Genomic DNA, 8,347 nt, shown 5'->3' on the forward strand with positions numbered 1-8,347 from the left:
TGTTTTCCTGGGTCTAATTGTAAACACGGGGGTCAGTTTGACTGCTCTCAGGAAACATCCCAGAGATCACTCTAGGTTGTGAGCACATCATTCTGGGATTTGACCACCAGCCATGTCAGTTGTCTGTGGCAGTTCACAAAGTCCAAAGCTGCTGGTGAAGCTATTACTCACAGGAGTCGTTCCCTGCTGTGGCCATTGCCTCTCTCAGGAAGAGAGTGCAATGCTTTAGATGACCAAGGATGTCTTTCTCTCCAGAAAGAGAACAGCACCAATCCCGTCACCTAGTTGCAAAGAAATTACTGTAGCTCACCGAAAGTATCAAAACTCTAAATAAACGCAGAACGGCATCCCCCACCAAGTCTTTCTGTGGTGCTCGTAACTGCTGCTGAGCTGCAGCTCACGCCCTTATGATCAGGCGCGGGGCACCAACTCACAGCGGGTTCAAAGGCCCTTTTGAAATGCTCCCATGTACGTTACCTTCTCTGAAGAGGCCCTGCTGCTCTCCTGACACTGCTTCAGCAACAGAGCCCTCTGGCTTTCCCACCTCCTAGGAGTGACCGTCTTTCAGCCACTACTTTAACTGCTGCCTTTGCTGCTCTCCTTTTTCTGCCTCCCTCCCTCCCACAGCAATCAAGGTGGGCTGAGCCCATCCCCTCAGACTACAGTCACCTCCCTGCTTACCTATCCTAGGCTATGGAAAAAAACCCAAGAATCAGCAAACTGGAATTCTAGCCTAGGTCATACCTGGCCAGCCTATAAAAGTTGTAACAGCTCAGCCTACAGCTAGGAAGGTATAAATCAGCCTATACTTTTATCCCATATACCCTGCTCTATGATCTGGGCCAAAAGTCAAAGCATTACCTTTGAAAGAGGATCAAAGTTGAGGAGAAATGGTCAGTAAACAATAAACCATCCAAAAAAGGCAGGCACACAAGTAGCAAAGGAAGGAGCTGAGTTATCCCGAAGGCCAACTCTGTCCAACTGATTTTCGTTGGCGCGCTCCTCAGGATACCGGATGGGTGCCACATCTCTGCCCCTTTGTGACATGGGGTCACATGGAACCACATGGAACCCCATGGAACCCCATGGAACCACATGGTTCTTGGGCACAGGAACCCACATGGCACGTCCGCCAGGTGGAAGCCACTGGACCTCCCCCCGTGCTGGTGGCAAAGGGCTCGTCATCCTCTGACAGAGCTCCCACACCTTCCCTGAGCCACACGGCCTGAGGAGTAAAAGCCTGCTCAGGGCTGTGACTGAGCCAGGTCACAGCTTTTCTGGCCCCCGAGACGCTGAGGGTTTCACTGCCACTTCTATCAGGGAGACTCTTAGCAAAGCACCTGGACTCTTATGGGTTCATTTCCAATTAATTTCATCTGCCCCCAGGGTACAACCATGGGCTGACCCTGAACTGGGACTGCCAAAGGAACCCTTCAGAGGCTGCGCTGGGAGGACCTTGGCTGGCTGCTGGCCCCCGCCCAGCTGCTGTCTTGTCCTCAAGCTCTGAAAACGTTCCTGGATGGCTTTTTAGCAGCTTCACATTTACTCCTGCCGCTAGGGTTGGTTAGGTTTTGATCAGCCGCAGCTTTAGCCAGACCCCCACTCTGGATGGTGAGGGCACGCGCGTGTTAGGCGGAGCTATCCCCTGCACGTCCGGGGCCGAAATAAACAAATACCGGCTTAATAGCACCTGTGGCTGTTGAGTTTTACTACTGTTGCCTTTTCCTGGCATCAATGGATAGAGACAGTTTTGTCCCTGCTGCACTTGGCCTATGTTGTTTTGGGCTTGTTGGAAATCATAAAACTTTTCTAATTTTTTTAGTGTTCCTAATTAACTTTTTGATTAGTTGTTTTTAACACACATCATAGGCGGTGCGTTCAGCCTTAAATCAACTTTAGCCAGCATGGAGTAAAAATTGTCATAAGCTCCTTTGGGAGAACACAGCCTGGGAAAAGTACTAAAACTGTAAGTTTTGTTGAAGTTAACCCTGTTATGCTTCAGTGGAGAAAGCCTGTCAGAGAAAGATGTCCTGTTGAAGGAGGAGATCTGGAACACAAGATTTATGGACTACAAGGACCTTCTGCAGAAACCAGCAGCTAAAGAAGAAGACTAACAAAGGCTCAGCATTTGTGTCAGAAAATCCCTAGGGGAGGGAAAATATACAAAAAAGATTAAAGATATGAAGTTATTACAGTAGAAAGTGAGAAATTAATAACCAATCCCACATAGAATACTAATTAATGAAAGGGAGTGAGTGATGTAATTTGGAAGCAATGAACATTAATTCCTTTGTTTGCCAAATCTGTATAAATAGGTGAAAAGCGATGTCTTGCTGTCAGTATGGAGGCAGGATTTTTGTCAGCCACATGCACACGCAGGGCTGCAAATAAAAGTAATCCCTTGCTTTCTAACACTAAAAAGCCAATTTGTTAGAGGGTCCTATTTATCCCGACAGTTTCAGAGGTGTTTAGCAACAGGCAGTCCTCTGGACACCTGGTGTAACCTCTGCTCAGCAGGCAGATAGTGTTTCTCATGCGCCAAGGATGCAGCTGGTTGTTATTTAACAACACTTGACCTGGCTGGTTTGGCCCCTGCCTGGAATGGGGCATCAAGTTTTACTCAGTTCTTCTCAGGACAGGTGGTTTCACTCCTGCCCAGCTCAGCACAGTTCATATGGCTCCTGCTCCACTCCGAGGTGTTTCTTCTTTTAGACTTGGGGCATCCAGCTCGGGCATGACTTTGCTTGGATGGCTTTTTTCATCACGTCTTGCAGCAGCTGGTTTTATCCCTGTCAGCCTTGGGGAGGCTCCTTGTATCCCTTACCCAGACAAAGGATCTGCATTTACTCCTGCATTACACCTCTCAGGTGACCTTTTTATGCCCCTGCCCTAACCTGATGTCTGGGTCCTGTATTACCGTCCTCCCAGCAGCACTTCAGGAGCTCTCTGATGAAGACAATCAACAATGGTACTCGTGAACAGTGCCTCTGCTCCTGCCTCCTGCTCATATGGGGGCATTTTAGGATGTAAACAGCTCTGCTCTGTTCTCTGAAGCGAATTGCCCACCAACACACCTTGCACTGCCGTCCTGTCATGCAAGAAAACAGCTTTTCGTCTTGCATGCAGCAAGCTCCAACAGAAACTCTGTGATATCCAGAACAAGTGGTGGATTGATCTAGCTGAAAAAATTCAATTATACGCAGATACGGGTGATCACAAAGGATTCTGTGAGGCTCTGAAAACAGCATATGGGCCTGCATACCAGGTCCAAAGCCCGGTACTCAGTGCTGATGGTCAAACACTTCTAACAGATAAAACCTCCATTCTGAATCAATGATCTGAACACTTTCAGACTTTTTTCAGTACCAACTGTGTAGTCCAAGACTCAGCAATTCAGTCCATCACACAGTAAGCGGTGAAATACAAATCGGATACTGCTCCCACTTTAGGAGAAACCCTCAAGGCCATACAGCAGGCGAAAATCGGCAAGGCAGCTGGGGTTGATGGAATTCCCCCTGAAGTCTGGAAACATGGGGGCCTTGCACTCCATGCCAAATGTCACGAATTTGTGGTATGCCATTGGGAACTAGGCGAACTAGATTGCTCAAATTACCGTGGTATTATTCTGCTCTCCATTGCTGGCAAAATCCTGGTAAGAATACTCTTGAACAGACTAATACCCACTATAGCAGAAGGAATTCTACCTGAAAGTCGGTGTGGCTTCAGAGTCAACAGGAGTACCACAGACATGGTGTTTGTTCTCAGACAACTGCAAGAGAAGTGCAGGGAACAGAACAAGGGTCTCTATGTAACCTTTGTTGACCTCAACAAGGCTTTTGATACTGTGAGCAGAAAAGGCCTATGGCAGATTTTGGAACATTTAGGTTGTCCCCCCAAGTTCCTTAAAATGATTATCTCACTCCATGAGGATCAGCACGGCCAAGTCAGATATGGCAATGCACTTTCTGAGCCCTTTCTAAAAAAGAACGGTGTAAAACACGGCTGCGTTCTCGCTCCAACCCTATTCACAGTCTTTTTCAGCAGGATGCTCCAAAGGGCCATGGCAGACCTCGATGATCAGGATGGTATCTACATTTGATACCATACTGATGGAAGCCCTTTCAACCTAAGGCGACTGAAGGCCCACACCAAGACCTTAAACCATCTTGTCCGGGAGCTGCTTTATGCTGATGACGCCGCCCTCGTCGCTCACACAGAAGCAGCTCTGCAGCGTTTAACATCCTGCTTTGCTGAGGCTGCTGAGCTCTTTGGGCTGGAAGTCAGACAGAAGTTCTCTATCAACCTGTACCTCAGGAAGTCTTCCATCATCCCCATATCACCAGTGGCCAATCAGAGCTCAAATAAGTCCAGCACTTTAATCACCTAGGTAGCCTCATCTCCTTGGATGATAAGATTGACGGGGAGACAGACAACAGGTTAGCAAAGGCACATAGTGCCTTCAGAAAGCTTCATAAAAGAGTTTGGCAAAATAAAGACTTGAAGTACCAAGGTCAGTGTTTACAGAGCCATTGTGCTGTCTACTCTCTTATATGGTTTCGGATCATGGGTCATCTACAGCCACCACCTGCGACTCCTGGAACGCTTCCATCAACGCTGCCTCCGTACAATCCTAAACATCCACTGGTCAGATTATGTGACCAATCCATCTGTTCTAGAACAAGCAGCAGTCACAAGTATTGAGGCCACGTTGCTGAGAACACAGCTGAGCTGGGCAGGACAAGTCTCCAGGATGAAGGACCAAACACCCCCTCCCTAAGATCTTGCTTTACAGTGAACTTCCACCGGTAGCCGCAAGAGAGGACCCCGAAGAAAAGATACAAGGACTCCCTGACACAACATCTCAGCCTTGGCCATATCAATTACATAACTGGTCTACTCTGGCCTCAAATGAGGAGGCCTGGAGACACAGCATCTATAGATGGTAATAGTATAATAAATATTATTAAAATAATAAAATAGTAAATACTAAAATACTTTAAGCAGAGTTATTTATTCCACGTTGTAGACAATTATAGCTACAAACATCTCAGCCTCGGCCATATCAATCAACAGAACTGGTCTACTCTGGCCTCAAATCGGGAGGCCTGGAGACACACCATCTCTAACGCTGCTGTTTCCTTTGAGAACGCACGCAGAATCACTCTCGAGGAGAAAAGACAAGGCAGAAAGAATCATGTCTTGCAGAATACACCACCGAGGGAGTCTTTCTGCTGTGCCTTTTGCAATCGGATATGTCTATCTCGCATTGGCCTCCTAAGCCACCAGCGTGCTTGTAACAAATGTGGATAGAGCCTTCTGAAATCTTCGTTCGAGAAGCCCAGCCACGATGATGTGTTTAAGACGGGTGTTCCATAATTTAGTGTTCTCACTGAAACCATGCAAATCGCGCGCCACTCGCTCACTTCCCACTCCTCCTTTCCTTCCCACTCCCCCTCCATCCTGAGGCAGGCTGGACGGGACAATTGGAGGCACAAAAGGTAAAGATCGCAGGCTGAGATAAGAACAACTTACTGGAAACGGCAATGAAATAAGAAAACAGTGCAACAACAGAACAGTAACAGAAACAATCCTAATAACAGAGTGTACAAGGGAGGCAAATGACTCACACGTGATTGCTCACCAGTTGGTGCCCAACTTTGCCACCACGCACACAACCTGGAAGAGACCCCTTCCCCCATCCTTGACAAAATGAGGAATAACCTCTATGTCCTGGCTGTGCCCCCTCCTGGATACTGCCCAAATTAACACTGTCCTGACCAGAAGCAGGACAATCACCTTCCGGATGTGCAGCACAGCTTTCGGGTCTGCACCGGAGGCACTGGATCCCTCCATGCCAGGGAGGGGAGACATCAGAGATGAGCAGACTTTGGAAATCCCTCACCTCTCACTCCGGCCCATTTGTTCTCATTTTATGGGATGGAAGAATACATACCCAACTCCTCCCAGTGTCCTTCTCACTGGAAATCCCCTGAGCTTTGATTCCTTTGCTGACATGCTGCTTCCTCTGGGAAAAGCAGCCAGAAAACCCAAGGCCATTGCTTTGAGGGAAGGTCTTTCTTAGAACACTTTTCCTGAAGTGCACCCAGGAAGGCTGGGCTGCAGCAGCACATGGCCCCCATGGCTTTGCTACATCTCATCCAGAACACCTGGAAGCCCTTCTCTCACCATCCAGCCGCTCCCCTGCCCTGTCTTCCCCACCCCACAGGGATGCTGCCGAGGAGTTAACAAACTTCACAGTTCAATCCTGATAGCCCACTGCTGACTGGGATGGGGTGAGACCAGGGGCAGTTTTGGCCCCCATCAGCACCAGCTCTTGGGACAGCCAGGCTCTCTCCTGACATGTGGGCTCATCTCTGCAGCTTTGCTGTCCTCCACAGGGCGTTTGCTGAAAAAAATCATCTTCTAGAAAAGATATATGACACCAGCCCAGGGGTCAGCAGCACCACACTAGAGCTTGGCAAGATGCCCTGAGGACAGCCAGGCCAGGCAGAGAGAGGTGGAAGGACCACAGGGGCTCTCTGAAGCAGCCACATTGTACAACATAGACAATGAGGCTAAATAAACACTGGGCTGAAAGATGAGAGTGCTCTTACAAGGGAAATTTACAGCTGCTGTACAGGCCTGGGGCTCTTGCTGCAAAGCTTCAGTCTCTGGGCTCCCGGTGCCCAAAGGCATTGCAGATAACTCCTTCTCAAGCAATGGCAGGGAGCAGGGTGGAGAAGTCAAGGATGAGGCAGATCAGAAAGACTGGGGCAGCACAAAGAGATCTACAAGGGAGAGAGACAGCATCTGAAAGGCACTCCTTGCTGACCTAGGAGCTGGTGCCGTGGGCTCTACAACTGCTGCCTGCAGTCAGCTTGGAAGCTCTGGCAGTTTTAACAGGAGGTTTGTCTGCAAACAAGATGCAGAGACGTTAGGATGATGGATGCGGGTATATTCCTGACCTAGGCTCTCCAGAGGGAGATTCGCTGTCTCCTCATGGGCCATAGAGGCTTTTAATATGGGATGAACTTCACTTGGTCTCCCCAAGCTCATGTCCAACCTGTTCCATGGCCTCTGACTGCGATCTGCTGTCCACCTAGCTTCATCCCCCCTCACAACCCTGGGGACTCCTTGGAGATGAAGGGCTGCTGTGCCAGCACCTACTGCTCCAGGAAGGGAGTGCAAGGTGAAGATGCCACACTCGCAGGGGCAAAGAAGGTTCATTTTGCCATGGGATCCCAGGAGGTCACCATGCACATCGTCAATGGGGTCTGAAAAAAGAAAACTTACAGATGTTGAGGCAGCTGAGCTCATCAAGCACATGTAGAAAAGCTCCTGATTTCAGTATGGCTGGCTCTTTTGAAATGCCCCAGGAAGGAAGATTTGGTCTCAGGCATCATCAGCCCCATTGGCCAGTCTAGACAGAACTGCCTGGACTTGAATCACAAGTTTGTGGATAAGAGATTTAGCTTCATTTAGCTAGAAATGGGATATCTCTCTCCAGGGAGCCAGCTGCTTGCCATTCCGTTAGTCCCTGACCACAAGCAGCACTGAATCTGTGATCTCTCCCCCTCCAGTTTCTCAGAGTCCCTGGGTAACCCTGAAAGCACTGCTTCAGGATCAGGTTCTGCAAGAGGCCTTCCAAAAAGCAGCTAGGGGATTAGGTGAGGGGAAGAACCAGAAAATCGCACACATTCTTCCCTGGATTCGTGAAAGACAATAAGAAAGAAATACAAGACCCCCAAAAGCAAGTCCACTTGATGGGAGCGGCAGGGGAGCATCTCTGGTTCAGTAGTGATACGACGCACTCAACTGCAGCTTGCAGACAAGAATCCTGAAACATTCCAGTAGCCAAGATTGCCACCTGATCCCAAGGTCCCCTGTCCTCTGCCCCATGCACTTCCACGGGACCAAAGCCCCTCTGCACAGCAAAAGGAAAGTATGGGAATGTACACACATGGTAACTTGCTCCTGGCCTTTTCAGCCTATGGAGGAAGACAACTTCCCTCATTAGAAAATGAAGCAGGTCTGACCTGGACTTTCTCAAAACACTCTAAAGCCAGAGGCAGGTTTCTCCCACAAGCGACAGCAAAGCCCTCCTCCTGCCCATGTTGTTTGGGAAATGGCACAAGAACCAGGAGAATCCCAGAGAGATTCACACCTTCAGAGACACCAGTGAGTGCAGCCCCTCCTGACATCATCTGGGCAGAAGCCTCCAGCCCTTGGGATGACTTTGCCTCCTAACAGAGGTGCCAGAGCATCTGATCTGGATTTACCAGGCCTGCCTTAGTACCATGCCACAATAATTGTCGCAGCATCCCAGCCTTCCCTTGCTCGAGCCAGT

This window comes from Pseudopipra pipra, chromosome W (genome assembly GCF_036250125.1).
Source record: "Pseudopipra pipra isolate bDixPip1 chromosome W, bDixPip1.hap1, whole genome shotgun sequence".
Lineage (NCBI taxonomy): Eukaryota > Metazoa > Chordata > Aves > Passeriformes > Pipridae > Pseudopipra > Pseudopipra pipra.